This window comes from Prionailurus viverrinus, chromosome F2, assembly GCF_022837055.1.
Source record: "Prionailurus viverrinus isolate Anna chromosome F2, UM_Priviv_1.0, whole genome shotgun sequence".
Taxonomy (NCBI): Eukaryota; Metazoa; Chordata; class Mammalia; order Carnivora; family Felidae; genus Prionailurus; species Prionailurus viverrinus.
In genome coordinates this window covers 33,826,156-33,850,403 of record NC_062578.1, presented here as the reverse complement: position 1 = coordinate 33,850,403, position 24,248 = coordinate 33,826,156, and the positions used below count along the sequence as shown (strand labels likewise).

The 24,248-nt window shown below is 36.5% G+C and overlaps 1 long non-coding RNA gene across 1 annotated transcript in view; it reads right to left on the bottom strand.

Annotated features, from left to right (window-relative positions):
- The window catches only part of LOC125156042 (uncharacterized), a 46,819-nt gene that overhangs the window by 5,750 nt on the left and 16,821 nt on the right, over positions 1–24,248 (bottom strand). Inside the window, exon 2 of the long non-coding RNA XR_007148449.1 lies at positions 20,573–20,749. This is a non-coding gene — a long non-coding RNA (uncharacterized LOC125156042). The remainder of the gene's footprint in view (positions 1–20,572; positions 20,750–24,248) is intronic.

The following is a 24,248-nucleotide window of genomic DNA, read 5'->3' as shown; positions in this document are numbered from 1 at the left end:
CAAACAGTGGTGGGGTGACATCCTTAGAAGGCAGTGCGGTCTCTTGTCTTGAATATTTATATTAAACAGTAGGTCCCTTGAAAGTAATTTCTTTTTGCATCTTCACTGACCTGGCAGAGTATCCACATGTGGCCAATGTTTAACAATTGTTTATAAAATGAACCTTTAGCTGGCGAAGAAGAGAGGTAAAACCCAGTGCCGTATTATGTCAGGCTAGAGGCAGCGGTGAGTGAGCATAAGAGAAATACAACTCAGCGCAATTTTGAAAATTAATTTCTTATTTCAGAATTTGTTTGGTATATATTAAAGTGGAGATTTTTGAAGGTGAGCCACTATTGCCCAGTCCTTTGAAATATGAATGTTTAATGTTATTTCTGTCTTGTAGGTTCATTGTGTACTTTATCTGGTTAAGGGACGGGAAGTTCAGGCAGTTCTATAAACTCAATGAACATCAATACTTCTATCATCCAGTATAGGACAACTTGGAATGAATTTTCACTATGACAAGAAACACTGAAATAGGAACTACAGAGAAGACTAGTTTCTGACAGTTTGTCTTATTTTCCCCTAGCATTCTAGGTAAAGTCCTGCACAGAAACATGGAATGGTCAAAGCCCTGTAAGAGATTCCTACTATCCTTAAGATTTTGGGAAAGTCTGAGAAAGCATAAGAAAATGAAAAACATCTAGTTGTATCTTAGTGATAAAGAAAAGATGGATTCTTTTGACTTAATCCTTGTGAAAAATCTATCCATATATCTGTATTAAAGTACATCCATATTGGGGCGCCTGGGTGGCTCAGTCGGTTGAGCGTCCGACTTCAGCTCAGGTCATGATCTCACAGTCCGTGGGTTCGAGCCCCGCGTTGGGCTCTGTGCTGACCGCTCAGAGCCTGGAGCCTGTTTCATATTCTGTGTCTCCCTCTCTCTCTGCCCCTCCCCCACTTGCACTCTGTCTCTCTCTGTCTCAAAAATAAATAAACATTAAAAAAAAAATAAAGTACATCCATATTAAAATATTAAAGAATATCCATATCTCTACCTAAATAAATATAGTATGCTACCTACAATGAAATGAAATTGAATGTTTCTTCAGAAATCTAGAATATTTTGGCTCCTTGGGTGATGGTATTTCCTTAATTGTTAATAAAATTCTCTATGAATTCCTAAAACATAATTAATAAATTCTAGTGGTTAGGAGTACAATAATATAAAAATATAATCCCATATAAAAGTTGGAAAGTAAAGTATAGAGACAGGATATGGATAGTGTATAAAATGGCATTTCAAATACTTGCAAGATTAATTTTCATTGAATCATAAAGTGCTGTAGATTATGACATACACTATTACTTGTCTGTGCCACTAAAAAAGAAAAGCAAAGTCAAATTATATTGGCAGTATGTCATTGATTATGATGTATCCTTATTTGAGAGATTAAAATATGAAGAAAGTGTGCATCTTAGAATTAATGACATAATGCACATCTGACATAAGGAAGAGGATTAAGCTGTTAGTAGTACTAGTTGGCAACAGAGATCATAACTACACAGTGACCACATGAGGATTGGTAGGTAGGATGTATTTGCAAAGAATGAGCAAGGTATGAGCAGAAAGAAGAAAGACTGGATGTGTGCTAATAACTGATATGCATTAGCTGCCCAGCACATATGTATACATATACGCATATATACATATATATGCTTTTTAAATATATGGAAAATTAAAAGATATATATAATATAAAAAGAATATATAATTTAAGCCTATATAATACAATATACATACACTTAAATATAATTAAAATATATAATTTAAAATTTCTGGAAAAATCTGGATGATGCAGGAAGTGGACCTTTTCATGTCAATAAATGCTACCACAGCAGAGAAATCAATAGAAATCTGTAAGACATGCTGCGTTCTGCTTTTTATCGGTGTGATTTTAATCTGACCCTATCTGTTTATAAAATACAAATCACTCTTTGGGGACATGTTAGGAGATTAGAAATAAAGTTCCTGAAATGGCCTATTTCTTCAGGGGCCTGAATGTGATCTGAAATATAAAACACTAAAGGGATGTTTTATGATGAAAATTCTGTTCACATCAAGTCTTTGATATAGCTGTACTAATTTAATCCCTTTAGGGAAATTAGGGAAAGTTTAGGGCACCTGGAAGTATTGGGAATGAGCAATACAAACTTAGTTTAAACATTTGGGTTATTCCATGATAATATATATTCTGTGCACGTGCACATTCAAATACTCACCCTACCCATCGCTGTCTCCTTCAAAAATACTTCAGGCTTTTTTTTTTTAAAGCAAGAAACTATAAATATTTAGAGTAAGCATTCTCAGCACATTACTGAATCACTGTAGTCACTAAAAATTGTATTCCTCATCAGGGCCTATGTCTTATGGCTTAGCAGGACTTTGGTATGTCCATTCCAGTTTGGTCATGTTTTCTAGAGACAAGAACCTAGGAAGAAGTCTTATACAACTGGGGTTATGTCAGAAAAGAGAAAATCCATTCAGATATGCAGGAGATAAACCAAAAAACTAAATTTATGTATATGTGTGATGCAGATTATATAAAAAGACACAGTTCTTACCCTCATAGAATTTTAATAAGCCTTACATTGCTATGTACACACATAATTAATGCAGTAATAATTGTTATCAATAATAATTATTTTAGCTCTATTTGTTGAATTTTTACTACAGCCAGGAGTTGTGTTGACGCTTTAATGCATTCTTGGATTGTTACAACAGCTCTGTTTGACAGCTGTATTTATTCCCATTTTGTAGATGATGTAGGTTATAGCGGTTTAATATGGTCACAGAGCAATTTGTGACAGAGTCAACTTGGAAGTTGGTCTTTATGCCCTACCATGGCATGAGAATGTGATAAATACCCTAATAGGGATATGAACAAAATGCTACAGGAACAAGGAAACACGCTTACTTTCCCTGTGGGAGTGAGGATGGGGGTGAGGACGACATTTGAATTGCTGTTGAAAGATTAATAGGAGCTCCCCAGGGGAAGACCAAAGAAGTATCTCTCCAGGGAGAGGAAATAGTCCATGTAAAAGCTAGAAGCCTGAGAGGGATTAGAGGAACAGCAAGGAATCCCATGTGCATGGGTTAGAGAGTGGGCTTGGGTACAATGAAATTGGAGGATGGTGAAATGATGTCAGGGGCCTGTAGACCATGCCAAGGAGCTGGGTTTTGTCCTGTGTGCAAAAGAGAGTGGACTTGCCACATGTCTGTTGGAATGCTACCCTCAGTAGCCTTGTGAACAGACCACCTGAAAGCATCAAAGCAGTGACATGGATGGTGAAAGAAGGGTGTTATTCAAGAATCAGTCCAATTGGGTAAACCTTGGTGACTAAGAAAATGTGGAGGTTGAGGAGGAAAGAGATAGGAATATTGTAAGGGCACATCACAGCGTTCACTATGTAATCATGAAATGTTAGGCCATGACTAGATGAGCATCATGGGTTTGCTTCTTAGATTCCGGTCAAGTGGTGTAGATAGGTTTGTCTTTGGATCAGCTAGTTTTCCCCTATGAATTATAGATAGCAGAATATATCTTCTTGTTTCCATCTGATAGCTAGAGTTAAGTTTTCTAAACCTGCATGTCAATTTTAAGTCTGCACCTCTAATTCTGGGCAATTTAGATGATTAAGGAGACATTACTAGGTAAGGCATTTTAATAAAATAGATTTATTAATAAGCAGCCATATATTCTGGTTCAGTTTTTACATCCCTGTGTGAGAGTAGTGGCTAAATACACAGTTTCTCACTGAACCCTGAGTTCATGTAACAGTCGTCAAAAGTTCTCTGGGATGGGATGTCTTTGGCTTTACCCCACCTGCTGTTCATTCAGCCTGCTTTCTGTATTTTAACCACTCTCCGGTTCCCACACTACCACCCCTCCAAGTCATGCTGTCTCCGGTCAAAAGAGTGTTATTGCTTTCCTTAGTTCCCAAACTGGAGTAACTGTTGGGGCAACAGAGCTTGGTTTGGGATAAGCAGAAGAGATAAGCTCAAAGTCCCAACAAAAACAGAGTAAGAAATACCCTGCCCTTTGAGACCTTGGCTGACCACACACCAGCCTTGTGTTTATAAAGCCTTTAGTGCATCACAGAAGAGACATGGGGACAGAAAATTGGATGAGATGTTCAATTTTCTCCATATCTTAAGTTTTAGGAGAAGTCAGTTATATATCTTAGCATACTTTTTTTCCTCCTGTTCTTAGAGTAGATCTCTAAATCAGATCTTGTTGAAACCAGCCTGAACTATTCTGAAATATTTCCTTTGCTTTATAAGGACGTGCTCAACTGAGTTTTTAAAAAGTGTAATGGATAATTTAAATGTTAATAATTTTAAGTGTCTGCTCTAGAAAAAAGGAATAATCAGAACCATACATAGGCTTCAGATTTTATAAATCTATTTTGAGGTCAAAGGCCAAGATTTTGAAAATTATTTTTTCCTTATTTATATTACCTTCAGCTGCATTTTTTAGGTTTATTTATTTATTTTGAGAGAGAGAGAGAGAGAGAGAGAGAGAGAGAGCGCACAAGTGGGGGAAGAACAGAGAGAGGGGGAGAGAAAGAGAATCCCAAGCAGTCTCCACCCTGTCAGCACAGTTTGAGCCCGATGTGGGGCTTGAACTCACAAACTGTGAGATCATGATGACCTGAGCTGAAATCAAGAGTTGGATGTTTAGCCAACTGAGCTACCCAGGCACCCCCTACCCTCAGTTGAATTTTTAGAACTTCTCATTCTTTTGCTGAATTTTGTGGCCTGAGATTTTTTTTTCTTTTTTAGGAAAATATTGTAATAAGTGAATGCATTATTGTACAGAAGAGTTACTTATAACATGGAATCATTCATAGAAGTCTACTGGTCCAGGTTTAATAAAACAAATAATACATATTGATTCAAAGGTATTAGAATACTCACATGAGCTTTCAATGTTGGCCATGTAATTAAGAATCTGTGTGATTGTGTTACTGACAACTGGTGACTTAGGAACCCTTAGGCTCAGGTTTAACATGGAGAGAGTTGACTTTATTCTACTATATATTAAAACCTTATTTATTCTTCATTTTATTAGGAAAATGTATCTTTTTAAACCTATAAAGATGCTTTGTTTACTTGTATAAAGGAAAATCTTTGCTAAAACTTCCAGGAAGTTTGGCTTGGTTCTTGGGCATTAATATTTCTGCCAAAATGCTTCTGGAAACCTTTCGTGAATGGTCAGAGTTTTAAGAAGTTGTTCAAGAACCACACAAATGACTGCCCTGATTTTGAAAAAGCACAACACAGAAATAATGAATTGGACACAAAAATTATGGAACCATAGGAGAGAACAGAAGCTCCAGGACCTTTTAGCCTGATATCCCAGGGATATATGTTTTTCCTAAGTGTATGGCACATCTTTGTAAAATATTCATGGCTCCTTTCTTTCTTTCTCAAAGAGTCCATAGTAAACAAATGGTTAAAACCTCCTGGTCTAGGACCTCCCAATGCTCTAAAAGTAATCAATCTTATTTTTACCATCAGCTTAGCACCCAGTTAAACAACAAGCACAATATTAGTTCCTGGAGTAACCTGTAACTATTTTTACATACAGAAGGTCATAAGTCATAGCCACAAAGGCAACCACCTTCCTTGTGTGAGTTTTGCTGCAATATCATTCCTTAACTCCAGACTGTGGGATTTCTCTGCTTCTTACATCCCTAAGGCAGTGCAGTTATTTGTGTGAACCAGGAACTCCACGGTCCTGACTCACCATCCGTTTCCTGGGTTAATCTGGTCTCCACACAGTGCCACGAGATGCTCTGCCACACTCACCATGAATCAGAAAAGCTCAAAATGGTTTAGGAAAAAAAATAAATTAATGGTCACACTTTATTCCTGGAATGTGTTATTATTTGTTTGATCCAGTTACATATCAAATGAAGCAGGCATATTTAACAATTAAATCACTATTTTTATTCACTTTATTTTATTTCCTACCTCCCAGGAATAGATTCTTTTAACAAAACTTTGTTACTGAGAAAAGACATCAAGACTCACAGTTTCATCATAATTGTTATCTTCAGCAGCACACAGTCTTCTGTGTACATAAGATGCCTGAGGACTGGTCTTCCCTCTAATCTTCAGTACAATGGGTCACTGCCTTCACAGCTATACTAGAAAACAGGGTCTTTTGAAAAGAAGAGTTCAGCAGTAGGATAAAACTTCCCTAAAGAAATTCAATTAAATTAACCTTTATTGAGCCCTTGCTGCGAACAAGGTACTGGAAATCAGGCAAAGGTGAAAAATAATGTTGGTCTTCAGAGACCAACATTTTGTGGAGTTTACAGACTCATGTAATTTATGTGCATAACACCAACTTACACACACTACTTTGGTGCACTGTCCTACATGGTGGACGTGTTGTATTCCGAGGCAGGAAATAAAACTGAAATGAGGAAGAAAGGCTTCACAAAAGAGATGACTTTTGGGTCTTAAAGACTAGGTAGAATATGTGTGATGCTTGTTTTCTACCTGACTAGACAGACAAAGGAAAAGCAAGAGCTAACACAAGGAGGTGTGACAGTGCATGGCTTGTTCAGAGAATGGTAAAGAATCCCAGGTGGCAGGAATGTGGGGGGAATGAGGAGAGCAGCGGGGAGGGAAGCTAGGAGGGGAAACATGACTGTCCTCAAATGACACACGGAGAAATTTAGACTTTTTCTACAAAATGGTGATATCCAAAATAGTGTCAGCCAGGAGTGTTAGGGTCCCAATTATAATTTACTTTTTGTCTCTTTCCTTTTGAATGTATATTTTTAACGTTTTTTTTGTTGTTGTTGTTGCTGTTGTTTAAATTTACCTATTAGTGGAACAGTAAATGGATATCTTATGTTGATTAATATATATCTGTTGGGGATCCATTATTAACTTGTTCCCCAGTAGGGAGCACAGCCAAAAAGCATGGGGACAACTGGTATGAATAACCACATCTTCTTTAGTCTCAACTAGAGGATGGAAGAAGATTAATTTCCGAATTGGATGACAAAGATTATTAGGTCTGGATGGGTCTTGGGGTGATCTAATTTAACTTAGTCTTTCTACAGATGAACTAGAGCCAGTGACTATCAATGATTTGCATGCTAGTGGAAGAGCTGGGTCTGCAAAATCCATTTGCATTTCTATCATGAAGCCCATGTGTTTTTTCTTAACCAAGGACATTCTCACCTTTTAACAATATTCAATCGGCAAATTGAACATAAATAAGCCTTATGTTCATGGCACTGACAGATAAACCCCAAATAACGTTAGCTGAAGCACGATGAAAAGAAGATATGTAAAAGTGTATCCTAATGACAAGAAGTGTTTTAGCAAAAATTAACCATTTTTTAAAAAGCATTTAAGGTGAAAGCTTGTTATCTGGAAAAGTGTCATATGGTATAGCCCCTTACTCTCCAAACCACCAGATAACAGCGTTCCTGTGATAAGAGGAAAAGAGCCGGGCAGCCAGATAGTCTGACTCCCAGAGTCCTTGACAATTCTTAAGTCTTTGGCTCTAAGCTGAATTCTTACAACGTGTTATTTTCTTGTTTTGAAATTTACCTCCTCCATCTTTTTTAAAGTTAATTTTTAGGAAGAAATCACTTCCAGGCATTACAACATAGAATCAGCCTTGAGGTGGAAGGTTTAAAAGCCTTTTAATTGATTTTAGTTTTACTGCAGTTAGGTGGGGGTTTTGTTTAACTATTTCCTTAATTGTTTCAGATGAGTCAAAAGATATGTTAAATTGGAAGCCACAAACTGGAAGCTTATGGATAGCATTTGACTTACAGATAGTTTTTGTCTTTGTATTTCCACACAGTTTCTTTTATAATTTTTAAATTTTAAAAAGCAATATTTAATATTGAAGATTTAGAGAAAGAACACCAATATATGTTTTTTTTCCAAATGTTTATTTATTTTTGAGAGAGACATTGTGTGAGAGGGGGAGGAGCAGAGAGAGAGGGAGACAAAGAATCTGAAGCAGGCTCCAGGCTCTGAGCCGTTAGTAACGAGCCTAAGGCGGGACTTGAACTCACAGGGCTTTGACCTGAGCCAACTGAGCCACCCAGGGGCCCTACACCAATATATGTTTTATCTAGACTTGCCAATTTTTACACAATATTGCCACATTTGCTTTTTCTTTCTGTCTTTCTCTCTGTGTACACACACACACACACACACACACACAGAGTTTTTCATGTTTTTAAAAACTATTTAAAAATAGATTGCATAAATCATTCCCTTTTACTCCTTCATCCTTCAATGTGTATTTTCTAAGAACCATGATAACTCCGGTACGATGGTAATTTCTGTAACCCCAGTATAATAGTCAAATTTAGAAAATTAACGTATATATATTTCTCTTACCTACCTTCCATATTCCACTTTCATCCACTTATCCCAGGAATTTCCCCTAATACAACTTCCCACAATATGTAATCCAGTGCAGGATCACATTTTGGCTTTAGTTGTCTTGTCTGTTTAGTTTCCTCAGCCTGGAACAGTCCCTGAGCCCTTCTTTGGTTTTGCTTGTTTGTTTGTGAGGACATCTACAACACGTCTGAAGAATTTAGGCCAGTTATTTTTATACAGTGTCACTCAGTTTGAGTTTTTCAAATGTTTCCTCATGATTGGGTTTCAGTTATGCATTTTTGGCTGGAATGCTACATAACAGATGTTGTGTCTTTCTCAGGGAACCATGTCTGGCAGCACAAGATGCCCATGTACCCTTCCTTGGTGATGTCAGTTTTGGTCACCTTGTCAAAATTTTGTCTATTTTCTCCATTGTATTGTCATTATTTTCCTTTTCGTGATTAATAAATAATTCACAGGGAGATGTTTTGATACTATGTAAGCATCCTGTTCCTTTTCTGACTCCCTTCTTCACCTTGATTTAGCATCTATTAATGATTCTTACCTAAGTCTTTTTTTCTTATGATAGTCAAAGTGATGAGTTTCTAATTTCAATATTTCTTGTCTATATTAGTCATCACTCCACTCTAAGAAGAAGTGACTTTGTTTTTCTCTTTTGTCCTTTTTTGCTTTCCTTCTTTCCTTCTCCTCTCTTTCTCTCTTTCTTATCAGTATAAACTCATGGATTACTTTTTATTCAATTTGGTTTTAATCCATTAGTCTTCATTTATTTTGATTCTCAAATTGTCCCAGATCTGCCCCTTTGTACTGCCTCCTTGTGTCCTTTTGACTTGCTTATTCAGTTAATTGCACTCCTTTATATTCTGGCACAAGATATTCTAAGACTTCTCTTGTACTTTCCCTGCATCAGCCCCAGAATCAGCCATTTTTTTCTAATGTTTATTTATTTATTTTTTATTTTAGAGAGAGAGGGAGACAGAGAGCTGTGCACACAAGCAGGAAAGGGGCAGAGAGAGAGAGGGAGAGAGACAATCCCAAGCAGGCTCCATGCTGTCAGTGCAGAGCCCAACTCAGGGCTCGGTCTCCTAAACCATGAGATCGTGACCTGAGCCAAGATTAAGAATCAGACACCTAACAGACTGAGCCATCCAGTTGCCCCCAGAATCATCTATTTATAAAGCAAACAAAAAAATTGGTTTCTCTTAATGAAGAATGATATTTAGAAAAATTTGAACTCTGATCTGGGCATTAAGATCATTGCTTCTGGAATTTTTTTTTTCTCAAGGTCTTTCAGCAGTTTTTGGTTATCTGTTACTGCATAACAAACCACCCCAGGCCATAATGACTTGAAACAACAGCTTATTAACATCTCTCACAGTTGTGACTGGGCTCAGCGAGGCAGTTCTCATTGGGGTTTTTACGCAGTTATAGTTAAATGGTGGCCAGGGCTGGAGTTGTCTAGAGGTTTGATTGGAATTGACATCCAAGGCTTGGCAGTTGATGCTGGGTGTCAGTTGAAAGCTCAGCCAGGACTTCCAACTGGAACACTTCTAGGTGACCTCTCCACATAGCTTAGGCTTCCATAGCATGATGGGTAGATTCTGAGAGGAGGTATCCCAAGAGTAAGAGGGGGAAACAGAACTGCCTTTGCTTTTACAGGCAAAGTCTGGAAGTGGCCCAGTGTCTTTTCCTGAAAACTCTACTGGTAAAAGTAGACACAGACAAGCTCGGATTCAAACAGGTGGAGACACTGATACCACCTCTCTTAGGCAGACTGGTGTGCATGTAAAGGGAGAGAAGAAGTTGATAGTAGCCATCTTTGGAGACAAACTACTATATTTATATTAGAAATGATGAGTTTTATACTGATACCTCCAATTTTGTTCTAAGCCCACAGTGATCTCCCTTGTTTGCAGCTCCCTTCTAAAATTCCAACCTTCTAATCTCCTGGTCTGGTGATCAGGCCCATTCTGAGGTTATCTAGGGGCCCCAACCTAAGTCCTTGCATTATAAACTCAGGTGTTCCAAAAGGAGCTTGTTATGAATAGCAAAAGACATTCCTATTACTCAGGAAATTCCAAATCTTTTAAAAGCTATGTGCCAGAACTCAAGACAAAAGCCAGATATATTTCCTGCATGACAAGTGGATATTTCACATATAAACCATGGTTTTTTTGGAATTTTCCATAAATAACAGTGGAGAGAAAAAACAAAATATAAGACAAATATGAGTAATAAATGGAAAGGGAGCAAACAGAAGAAAGCAGGTAGAAATAAAGGAGCAAAAAAGCAAAGTGGAGAAAAACATTTACATGTTTTAGACAACTTTTTAAACTTTTTACAACATCCCACAGATTTCACAGAATTCATTTGAAGTTGTAATTGGTTTTAACTGTGAATATTAATTATGATAAAAGTTTGGGTCATTTCTAATTATTTTCTCTTTCTTTTAAAAATGATGGTAGTGAAGATGATGATAATTCATACTATTGAAAGGTAATGTCTTAAAATTTGCTTATTGTTAAGATATATATATCAGACTTACCGTAAATTTTGATGATTAGCTATTTTTATAAACATATAATTCATTTTCTTAATTGTGGACAAGTCACAGGTAGTCTTGAATACTACAAGAAATCGTAAGTTAAGTCCATGAGACTTAATGAAATGACTCAGGAACCAATGTAATGCAAGGCAATTATTTTAGGAATGTTGAACTATTATAATTATATTTATATATAAATGTATATAATGTATATTTTATATATAAATTGTAAAACCATTCTACAATTGGCACTCATTAACCAATTGTAGAATGGTTCAGTGATGTTTTCTGTAGGAAATACGTAGCCATCAGAGTCACATTACTAGGTTACATAAATAAGTGTAACAATTTCCCTTGGGCTGGTTTGTAAAGTATTTAATTCAATAAAGAAACATCATTTTAAAGTGTCTACAATAGCTCCCAGAGGTAAACCTAGGAATCCAGGAATAATGAAAATAAGAACAGCTCTTCTCATTTGAAAGAAAACTCAATTGCTTCTTCTCAGCTGAGTCTCTAGTGGACAAATGAGTAAGAGCCAGTGTTTCTTGGCAGAAATATCTTTGGGCAAATTTCTGTGATTACTATAGTAGCAGTAAAAAGTTTTATTCTTATTGACGTTCTAAATAATTTCATTTATCGCCTTCATCACCATACAATTCTAGGAGGAGACATGTAACAATTAATTGAAGAAGTCTGAGTTTATATCGAATTTGTTCTCCGATCAGTAGGGAAATCAATGAGAAGGGTGGGAAATGTCACCCCAAAGAATAAAGGCAGCAATAACACTAATAGCTACTGTGTATTGTGTGGCTTGTAGGTGTCAGGCACTGTTAAGCATTTTACATAAACTTATCTTCCTCCTTTCCAAACCGTGAGGTAGATAGAGCCATGGAATCTATGTGGAGATTATTGTTCCCTTTCTGTTCTACAGAACTGCAAAAGTATTTGTCTAATCTTTAGCATTTATAAATCCAGTGATCTTTAAGAAAGTTTTTCAAGCATATTACTTTTTCTTCAAAAGCCATTCTTCTCCATACCAAATAGTCTACATTTCTCTCTTCTTCTGTCTTCTTACTATTAAATTTTGCCTCCACCCCTGTAGATGTGATTTTTTCTGAAATGTACATAGAAATTCAATGGCCCAATATGTACATTATTGAGGGGGGAAAATCACTGCCCTTGTTCTGGACTCTAAAATTTTATGTATATTGTTTAGACTGTATACTAATCGTTGGACTAGCCTTATCACATTATTCACTGCTTTTAAGTTTTGATGGCAACTATAGCACCAAATTGATTTTTACACATGAACTACTTAGCTCTGACCATCCATCCTAATCCTGTGATTATCGATGAGAGAAATTTTTAATTTATACTTTATTATGTACTTCATATATTTATTTGTGTTATTGTATTAATACATAACATTAATATGTTATTTATATAGCCATATTGTACAATATATAAATATAAGTTTTATTTTATATTTTACTCATTTTTTTTACATATTTATGTTATAGATATTTATTTGTCTTACTAAATTTTGTGATATTAGATCTGTTTATCATAATCTATTTTTTTGGGGGGGGAAGGGGAAAGGGGAAGAAAGAAAGAGAATCCCATGCAGGCTCCAAGCCCAGTGCAGAGCTTGATGTGGGGCTCAATCCCACGAACTGCAAGATCATGACCTGAGCTGAAATCAAGAGTTGGATGCTTAACTGACTGAGCCACCCAGGTGCCCCTGTTTATCATAATCTTAAAATCCATTTCTCTAACATATTTTATTTCCTTCTGCCCTCATGTTATGTCAGTGGTTACTTGTCAGTGAGTTGCCATTTTGCCAAGCATTATATTTATGTCCTTACTGAAGTCACTGACCAAAAAACTTTACACACACACACACACACACACACACACACACACACAGAATCTCAGAAAGAACAATGGAGCTATACCATTATAAAACCTCACTCAAATTTTGATTTGTTCATTTATCAGTCTTTTGTTTGTATTACTATGTTGATAACAGTAAAATTTAACCAGATACCTTGCTAAAACCCTCATCAAAAATGGACAACCATTCTTAATTAATCCCTTATTAACATGAGTGAGGCTTCACTCTCTAAGTGTTTCAAAATTTGTATTTGTTAAAGAATTTTGTGTGAGACTAATGTCAAGGTCACCAGGCTATAGGGTTTACACCATTTACCTTCTTTTTCAAATTCAGAAAAATAGTACTCTTTCTCCTGTTTCCAAATACCTTTTTTGAGAACATTTCCTTAAAGATTGTGGACAATGGCTTAATATTTAATCTTTGCACTGTATCCTGGGGTACAGTACTAAGGGACTTAATTTCATGTAGAATAAAAAAATTTCTCTCTAACCATTCTAATTTCTGCTATAATTTTATTGCTTTATTATTTTCTTTAAAATTTTTTTTTATTTTCTTAAGTTTTCTTCTTTTTTAATGTTTATTCATTTTTTGAAAGACAGAGAGAGACAGAGCACAAGCAGGGGTGGGGTGGAGAGAGAGTGGGACACAGAATCCGAAGCAGGCTCCAGCTCTGAGCTGTCGCCATAGAGCCCAACACGGGGCTTGAACCCATGGACAGCAAGATCATGACCTGAGCCGAAGTTGGACGCTCAACCAGCTGAGCCATCCAGGCGTCCCTATTTTCTTAAGTTTTCTTCACAATATCACAATCACCTCCTTGATAGAGAAGACAGAGAAAATGCTGCAATATTTTCACTTTGTCATGTATTAACATGTTGCTATTCACCATAATCATCACACCTATTCTTTATTTTCCTGGGATTGCACTTAGGACAAAAATTTGTTTCTTTGTTCTTGATGTTTTTGCAAGCCTTGTTTCATTTCCAGCTTTATCCCTTGCTATATTGTTCTTATCTTAGGCCTGTTTCACACTTTGTATTGATGTTAACTAGGTATCATGATTTAATGTCACATTTATTGTATAGTTTCTATACGTTATCTTCTTTGCTATTCATTTGATTCATTTGATATTCATAACATCCCACAAGGTATGTATTATTAAATTATTTTAAAAATAAGAAATCAAGGACTTTGACCAGTCAGGAATCTCATATGGAGTACAGTTAGACTAAAATAAGCAATCTTATATAAGCATCTGCCCTCAACTGCTATGATATATATTGGCTTTTCCTTCCATGTTTTTTTTCCATTCTTTGAAACTCTGGAAAGCTCCTTTTGTAACCATATGCAATAAGCCCCCTCTTCTTATTAAAATGTGTTAAATGTAGAATAACCTTGCTGTCCTCTTGAGTCACTTTTTCCCCTTTAAAGTAGATCTATGTCAGACTCCTTTTAGACTTTTTGATATTTTCCTTCCTAAATTTTAGGTATCATGTCTGACTGTGAGTAGGATTTCCCTTCTTGGGTGTCTCAAATTTAAAGATCACATTTTACCACAATTCTTGCATGAAAATTTTATCAGCAGATTTGTTCTTGAAATTCAGGATTAAAAGGATATAATCTCATAGCCTTTTCTGCTTTCAGAAAAACCTAACTGTTAAGAAAAGTAAAGTTTTTTTTAATATACTGCTTATAGCCAAAAGATATTTTCAATGATTATATTATAGATTTAAATTTGGAAGTAAGGGGGCACCTGAATGGCTCAGTCGGTTAAGCATGCGACTTCAGTTCAGGTCATGATCTCATGGTTCGTGAGTTTGAGCCCCGTATTAGGCTCTGTGCTGACAGCTCAGAGCCTGGAGCCTGCTTTGGATTCTGTGTCTCCATTTCTCTCTGCTCCTCCCCTGCTTGCACTCTGTCTCTGTCTCTGTCTCTCTCTCTCTCAAAAATAAGTAAACATTAAAAAGATTTAAAAAATAAATAAGTATGGAGGTAAAATATGGGGGTAAAAGAAAAGTGCTACATAAAACAAAATTATAACACAATGATACAAATTATAGTAAGTGGCCAGCTTAGAGCACTGAATGGGCAGAGAATTTTGGATGGCCCAGTGGTGACACGGTCTATCTCTATAGCTGTGACAGGAAAAGGAAGGAAAGAGGAAAAGAAGGCAGATGCTAATGGTCATCAAAGCTAATAGATATTAAAAATATGTTTATCTGGCACCAAAACAGACACATAGACCAATGGAATAGAATAGAAACCCCAGAACTAGACCCACAAACGTATGGCCAACTCATCTTTGACAAAGCAGGAAAGAACATCCAATGGAAAAAAGACAGCCTCTTTAACAAATGGTGCTGGGAGAACTGGACAGCAACATGCAGAAGGTTGAAACTAGACCACTTTCTCACACCATTCACAAAAATAAACTCAAAATGGATAAAGGACCTAAATGTGAGACAGGAAACCATCAAAACCTTAGAGGAGAAAGCAGGAAAAGACCTCTCTGACCTCAGCCGTAGCAATCTCTTACTCGACACATCCCCAAAGGCAAGGGAATTAAAAGCAAAAGTGAATTACTGGGACCTTATGAAGATAAAAAGCTTCTGCACAGCAAAGGAAACAACCAACAAAACTAAAAGGCAACCAACGGAATGGGAAAAGATATTTGCAAATGACATATCGGACAAAGGGCTAGTATCCAAAATCTATAAAGAGCTCACCAAACTCCACACCCGAAAAACAAATAACCCAGTGAAGAAATGGGCAGAAAACATGAATAGACACTTCTCTAAAGAAGACATCCGGATGGCCAACAGACACATGAAAAGATGTTCAGCGTCGCTCCTTATCAGGGAAATACAAATCAAAACCACACTCAGGTATCACCTCACGCCAGTCAGAGTGGCCAAAATGAACAAATCCGGAGACTATAGATGCTGGAGAGGATGTGGAGAAACGGGAACCCTCTTGCACTGTTGGTGGGAATGCAAATTGGTGCAGCCGCTCTGGAAAGCAGTGTGGAGGTTCCTCAGAAAATTAAAAATAGACCTACCCTATGACCCAGCAATAGCACTGCTAGGAATTTATCCAAGGGATACAGGAGCACTGATGCATAGGGCCACTTGTACCCCAATGTTCATAGCAGCACTCTCAACAATAGCCAAATTATGGAAAGAGCCTAAATGTCCATCAACTGATGAATGGATAAAGAAATTGTGGTTTATATACACAATGGAATATTACATGGCAATGAGAAAAAATGAAATATGGCCTTTTGTAGCAACGTGGATGGAACTGGAGAGTGTGATGCTAAGTGAAATAAGCCATACAGAGAAAGACAGATACCATATGGTCTCACTCTTATGTGGATCCTGAGAAACTTAACAGGAACCCATGGGGGAGGGGAAGGAAAAAAAAAAAAAGAGGTTAGAAAGGGAGAGAGCCAAAGCATAAGAGACTGTTAAAAACTGAGAACAAACTGAGGGTTGATGGGGGGTGGGAGGGAGGAGAGGGTGGATGATGGGTATTGAGGAGGGCACCTTTTGGGATGAGCACTGGGTGTTGTATGGAAACCAATTTGTCAATAAATTTCAGAAAAAAAAAAAAAAAAAAAAAAAAAAGAAAACAAACTGAGCAGAAAAAAAACTGCCTGACTGACAATACAGGCTAGTCTGACTACAGAGCATCTTGCAATAATAGTTCATTATCAGTGCGTATAAAACCAAATATGCTCTGGAAAGTGTTTCGTTTAGTTATTTTTATGATTGTATTTTATATTTTATACATATTTTTAAATTGATTGGCTCATGAAAATAAAAGAATAGTGGTTAAAATTAAAAATTCATTAAAAAGAGAAATAATTAAAGCAATGATGAATCAAATTACAGTCCCTTGTGTTCAAAAGCTTACAAAATTACATTGACAATGAATGTCATGGTAAACAAAGAGGTACATTCATTACTTTAAAATATAACACAAGACATAGAGTTTCAACTGAAAAAAATCTTCATTTTTAATGTTTGTAAATGAATAGTATGTCTATGGATTTGTTTGGACTTCATACATTATGCTTCATTTTATAGCTGTATAAACTGTAAACTGTTTTATGTTTATATTTAAGAAACAATATTTAAGAAACTTTATATTTGATATAATTTAAGTCAACTCTAAAGTCAAAAAAAAAAAAAAAAAAAAAAAAAAAAAAATAAAAATATGTTTATCAAAATAAAAACCTCAAAACAAGAGTTGAAAACTATAGTCAAAGGAATCTTCTTGGAAATATGACAAAAATACAAAGTTAAAATAATCCACAGGGAAAAAAGTGTGTAAGAAAGACAAGAGAAAGAGTCTATCCAAGAAAATGTACTATGAGGCTAATAAGAGTTATATACACACATATGGAAAGAAAAGGCTCAAATAAGTGTCTAGCTCAATGAATGACAAAAAATGACACAAAAACATTGTTGTGAAATTTAAGAAAAGAGAATTTTCTAAAAGCTTTCTGAGAAGAGCAAAACCTTGAACACATAATCTACAAAGACATGAGAATCAGAATAACACTGGACTTCTCAACAATATGCCAATGACTTGTCAACAGAATGCCAGGAGACAGTAGAGAAATGCTTTTAAAATTTTAAAGAAATGATTTTCACCCAGAATTCTATACTTAGCTAAATTATCAATCTAATTTTGAGGGTAGAATAAAAATATTTTAAGATGTGAAAGGGCTCAGAAAACATCTCCAAGAAATCTTTTTCTAGGAAGTTTCTTGAAGGAATAAACCAAGAAAAGTAAAATGTAGAATCTAGAAAATAATGAGAATGGTGACAGTTGAATGTGAAAAAAAAAAAGGTTATTTAACTGTCGTAAGAAGGTAGATAGTGAGATGGGAACGTAAGAGAACTAGAGCCTTACTTATTATAGTGGGAAATAATGTCTGAAATTGATAAATCAAGACATAGTAGTATTAAAATATAATTTTTGATGGTTGATCAGAAGAGATAACTAAAAAAGTTAAAAATTGGTTGCCTCTGAAAGGGGGTGGGTGAGATAAAAGACAGTGGTTTGTCATTATTAATTATTAAAAATTTTATTATTTTTTAACCACATGCTTGTGAATCAGAATAGGCTGAATTTTGCTTCAGTGGCATACAGTGCCCAAATCTCTATGTCTTAAAAACAAAGGATATCTTTCATTGAAGCAATATGTGTATCAGGAGTTAGCATGAAGCTGTCCTCCACATAATCTTCATTCTGGGACCCTGGCTGATAGAGACTGATCTTTACATATGTTCATATAATCACCAAGTAGGGAACAAGAAGGAGCAGGCAGACCACAGGCCATCTCTTAATTTTACGATAGGATTTGCACACATGCCATCCCTTCATTTCAAAAGATTTCTGGCCAAATCTCATGGCCTAATTTGATGGTACAGAGCTAGGGAATATATTCCACCCTCAGAGAGTGGGTGCAAATAGTTGAGAACAATAATACAGTTTATAATAACTTACAATACGTTTGCAGTAATTAAATATGTGATATAATAAATGTATACCACTTAACCAATTACTATATCTGTATCAAATTAATGGTCAGCTATTTCAAGCTGTTTTGCCATTTTGAAAGAATTGATATGATGTTGAATGCTGACTGACCAATAAAAATGATTGAATTGGTGTTCATTTGTTGATGACATTTCGACAACATAGCTAAATTATAAAATTTAGCTTCTTAAGGGATCCTTTCAGCCTAGGCAAGTACATTAAAGTAGGTGGAGAAATAGATACCACCTCTCCAATGACAGACGGCAAGCATGTAGGGGAGGGAAGTAGTTGACAGCAGCCATCTTGAAGTCAAGCTACTGTATAGATCAGAAATGATGAGTATAGGAGTGCCTGGCGGTTCATTCGGTTGAGCATCCGACTCTTGGTTTTGGCTCAGGTCATGATCTTAAGGTTCATGAGTTATCGCCCCGTATCAGGCTCTGTGCTGACAGTGTGGAGGTTGCTTGGGTGCTTGGGATTCTCTCTCTCACTCTCTTTCTGTCCCTCTTCACTCACACTTTCTCTCTCTCAAAAGAAAAGAAAAGAAAAAAGAAAAGAAAAGAAAAGAAAAGAAAAGAAAAGAAAAGAAAAGAAAAAGAAAGAGAAATGATGAGCATCTAGTGATACCTCCAATTTCATTCCAACCTCACAATGATCTTCCTTGCTTGAATCTCCCTTCTCAGTTTCTCAGTCTAATAATAAAACACAAAATGTTTCAGGATTGCTGTATATATACCACTATGGAAAATAAACCTACTGAAAATAGATAAAAATGTGTTTGCAGTTTTAGATTCAATCTCTAAGACTCAAGTTCTAAGCAATAAACCCAGGAAATTAATGAGAAAATTAAAAAAGGGTCTTCAAAATAGTTTCTCCTTCCTAAAAACATTCTTCTCAAGTTTGAAATTAACTTGATATTTAGACCAGAGCATTTGGAAAAATATACAATGTTCAATGCTTAATGAAAGGAAATGCAAGGCAGGTTCAGGTCACTTCAGTAGGTGAAAGAAACCTGAATGGAACAGCTCCATGGAAAATTACCAAGAGGGCCAACTGGGGCTCTTGGTAACTCTAAACGTTTGCAACTTCTGAGTCACACTACCTGGGCTTTCTTTCCTCGAATGCTAGCTTTCTTCTTTGTCATATGCTGACTTTTAGTTTCTATTTATCTGTATAAGTCATTTTGCTGGCAGGAGCTATTTAATGCTCTGTTCTGTCTAGAGCTCCTCAACAGGCACACCTGTAAGTAATTGTCTATTACAACAAAAATGAACCAACCATTCATTTGGGTCTATTCTTTTGGTTGTTCATGGATCAGCTCTGTTGGCACAGAGCTCTTGATCTGCAATTCTCCTACTGTTTTGCAAGGGTGGAAAAAATGCCCACCCTCATTTTGAAGGTAAGAGTAGTCAAGCAAGAGCATCTAGACATGTTGGTATTTAACTTACCTGAACTGAGAACTGCTGATCCACTAGTGCTAATTAAAATCAATATTCTAAACAACAAGATCACCCGCGAATATGAGAAACTTGACAAATGTAATACTGTACTGACCCTCAAGGAGAGGCCAAAGCTCTCTTTCCCTCAGGGGAAGAAAACAGTCGAGAATTTAGTGAAATCTAGCAAATTTATCCCAGAAAATTTATCTCATAAATTCAGTTCTGATCAGAAGTAGAAATCAATCAATCAATTTTTTTAAGTTTATTTATTTATTTTGAGAGAGAGAGAGAGAGAGAGAGAGAAGAAGTGTGTTAACTGGAGAGGGCAGAGAGAGCAGAAGAGAGAGAATCCTGAGCAGGCTCTGTGCTGTCAGCACGGAGGCTGATGTGGGGCTCGATCCCACAAACTGTGAGATCATGACCTGAGCCGAAATCAAGAATTGGACACAACCAACTGATCCACCCACGTGCCCTGAAATCAATCTTATCTTTATTCTAATTAACTCCAACCCACTTGTTAATGTTGAGAAATAGGACAAATGATTAAACATCTTAGGCAATCCCAGAGTTCATTTAATTTTGAAAATAAACTTCAGAGTAGTTTAACCACTTGCTGTACCTCACACAGTAAAGCAATTATTAGATAAGCTAAGAATTTAAATTTTGATATGCACAGAATAAGCTACACAATCGCTATAATCTACTCACACTGGAGATGAGCCATCTTCTACTTGTTTGATGTATACAAGTATGCAAGAGTATACTGCTCTTTGTAGGACAACATTTCAGCCAAACCCAATCCAATGATGCCTCCTACCCTAGTCTTCAGTTACTCCTTCAGCTGGGGTTCCTGATTCTTTTTCAGGTTGTCATCACCTTAAATCTCTGAAATCAGAAATAAAAACCTTTGACATGTTATAGACTCAATTCTTTTTTTTAATCTATTTTTTTATGTTTTTATTTATTTTTGAGACAGAGAAAGACAGGGAGAGAGAGAGAGAGAAAAAGAGAGAGAGAGATAGTGAACAAGGGGAGAGGCAGAGAGAAAGGGAGACACAGAATCTGAAGCAGGCTCCAGGCTCTGAGCTGTTAGCACAGAGCCCCATGCAGGGCTTGAACTCATGAACTGCAAGATCATGACCTGAGCCGAAGTCAGTCGCTCAACCCACTGAGCCACCCAAGTGCCCCCGACACGATTCTTATTAATAGAAACAGTATTATGAATGAAGTTTCCGATATTTTCCAGGATGAGTGTTCTTTTCAGTAAATAGTCTCTTGGTAATTACTCTGTGAACATTTAAACACTGTGATTACTGTTCTTAAAATGACCAGAAGTCATTACTCAAAAGCTTCCTTACCACACAATTACTGAGTCATGTGCTTCTCCTGTGCTTCTGTGCTACTCCAGCATGATTTCACTTTTGTTTGGGAAAAATAGACTTTGTGTCAGCAGCAAAAAATCACTGTCTTTTATGGAAATCTATAAAGTGAAAACTTGCATTATTTTTATGCAATCAAGCACATGGAAATAAGTCTTAGGAGTATTATATTTTTAATACATTACCAAACATTAATTGATTATGTGTTGAGAGAGAGAACATGAGTGGAGGAGAGGCAGAGAGAGAGAAGGGGAGAGAGAGTATCCAAAGCAGGCTCTGCACTGACAGCAGTGAGCCTGATGCGGGGCTTGAACTCACAAACCACAAGATCATTACCTTCACTGAAGTTGGGCTCTCAACTAACTGAGCCACCGAGGCGCGCCTAAAATTAACTCAATCTTGAAGAGTAGGAAGTTGTTTAACAGCAATTCCTGTGTCATCCAAAGTCACACAATAAGTAAGTGAGGCTATTAGAGTAATTCTTGGAAAAGATAATCAAAGTCCTAATAGTAGTGGTGAGAATGGTGAGGAGGAGGCTGGTTAAATGAGAGGTAGAAGAAAACAAGAGGCATCTGAAGAACCTCTTGGTCAATGTTTCTGGGAAGCCACCAAAGAATCAAAGGAGACTCAAGCCATTTCTAAACTTTCATGAAACTGGTCTTTACTCATCAAAAGTCATGATCTGCATCAAGACTTCTGGGTACAGATTTGAACTTCTTTTTGGGGTTCAGAGTCATTACAGTAGGTTTGGCACAGATGTCTCTAGCAAGTTTCTTCTTTCCAAATCTTCCACTGGCTCTGAGGTCATCAGGAGCCTGTGTACATAGGCTCTTGTTTCTTATCTCCTCTACAAGAGAAGAACAAAATGGAGGAGGCTTTCCTAGAAAAGAGCACTAACCTCTCAAGGGCAAGTTAAGAGATGGGTGATGGGGAGCTGAAGAGTGCAGAGAAAGACCAGTGATAACCACAGTGGGCATCAGTCACCTGCTGATGTATGACATCATCAATATAGGCTCCATTCCAAAGTTAAGACTCTCTTTGTCTGGCAAAAGGGAATCATGCCCAAGATCTACAAAGTTTTTTGGGGTTTTGTTTTTCTTTAAATCCCAAGCTTACTGAGGATTAGATCTTAATAAGCTACAATTTTGTATTGTGTTCCCCAAACTAGAAATCACAATAGATATATTGTCCTTTGTTCCTTGTCAATGTTGTCAGACTCTAGTCGGTACACTAGTGTTAGTGGTCACGATCACTGAACTTTCTATATCTGGTTACAAAAGCTTCAGGCTGTATATATACAAAGCAAACAATAGCCAGGGAAGGACAAAAGTTCATTCATGAGACAGTGTCAGAACTGCAACAGAATAGAGAAACTATTTTTTTTTCCTTTCAAATGGGGATGAAACACACGCTATAGATTATTCTCATTGTCTGTGCTGTCACAAGGGTAGTTAGTGACAATTGCAGCTCATAACTCTTTCCTTCATTCCTGCTGCTAAACATCCATTCCAGACCATTCAGTGGAAAGAGGTGGGAAAGATTTTACTTGAACATGGATAATCAATAGATTCTTGCTTGATTTTGTAACTAGTTCCATTTAAAAACACCCTTTCTGAGTTTACCTTTTAATGTTTCATATTATGTTAAATTAATAAATTAATAGAACATAACACAACATGATATGGTGAATATGATATAATAAATATTAATGGATATTTATTTATTTATTTATTTAAGAGAGAGAGCTCACACATGCAATGAGGAGGGGCAGAGAGAAAGGGAGAGAGGGAATCCCAAGCAGACTCCACATGTAGCACAGAGCCTGTGGTAGGGCTTGATCTCACGATGGTGAGATCATGACTTGAGATGAAATCAAGAGTCAGATGCTCAACTGACTGAGCCATCCAGGCGCCCCTAAACTAATACTCATTATCAAAGTTGCCTTTTGATAATATTAATAATGTAAATAATATAATTATAATAATGTCTTTTAATAATATTTTTAAAAGATTTTTTTATAGGACTTCTAGACATGAGATGAAAAGAGTCACCAGTCCCACTCTGATATAATGTATAAATGGTTTAAATTCCCTCCCTTTTTCCTTGTCTATTAAATTCTGGTAACAGCTAGCGGTTTAGTTGCATGAAAGAATATCTCATAGAAATCTTCAACATCCTGGTGGAAGGTCAAATCTGCCTGCCTCAAAATGTAGTTGACATATTTCACTGCTCCGTTTGACTACTATTTCTCAAATATGTTTTATCCTAAGCCACTTCTGCAAACTAAATGACAAAAATTTTTGTTTATACTAATTAATTAATTCATTCATTCATTCATAAAACACTTTCTGAGCATCTACATGTGCCAGGTATTGTGCTTGGGGCTGGAGATAGAAATGATTAAGTCATTCTCTCTAATCTCAAGGAACTTATAAATATATTGGTCAGATCAGTAGTACTTAATATTTATTGAGTACTTAATACGTGCCAGGCAGTTTTCTAAGATCTTTATGTGTCTAAGTTCTTTTAATATATAGTAGTATCTTTTTCAAGGTAGACATATTAGTATTAGTATTAGTATTAGTATTAGTATTAGTATTATTTCACAGGTGCAGACACTAGGCACAGGGTGACCTGTCCAAAGAAGTAGAGACAGGATTCAATGCAGGTGATTTGGCCCTGAGATCATGCTCTTAAAATCTATGCAGTGATACAAGGAGATGCTATGGGAACAGTGCCTTACTGATGATGGAAGTAGGTCAGGGCAGACTTTCATAATGAAGCAGAACTCAAGCTGAACCATAAAGACTGAGTAGGAGTTAGCTAGCAAAGAAATGAAGAAGAAAGGTAAGGAGATGTGGAGATGAATAGCACGAGTCAAGCCAAGGTCTGAGAGTGACATACAGCATCTTGAAGGTCCACGTGCCCTGTACTGGTGCTGGGCTGCAAGAAACCTGGTGTCAAGGGGGACGATGGTGGCTAGCAGTGAGGCTGGAGTGATTTGG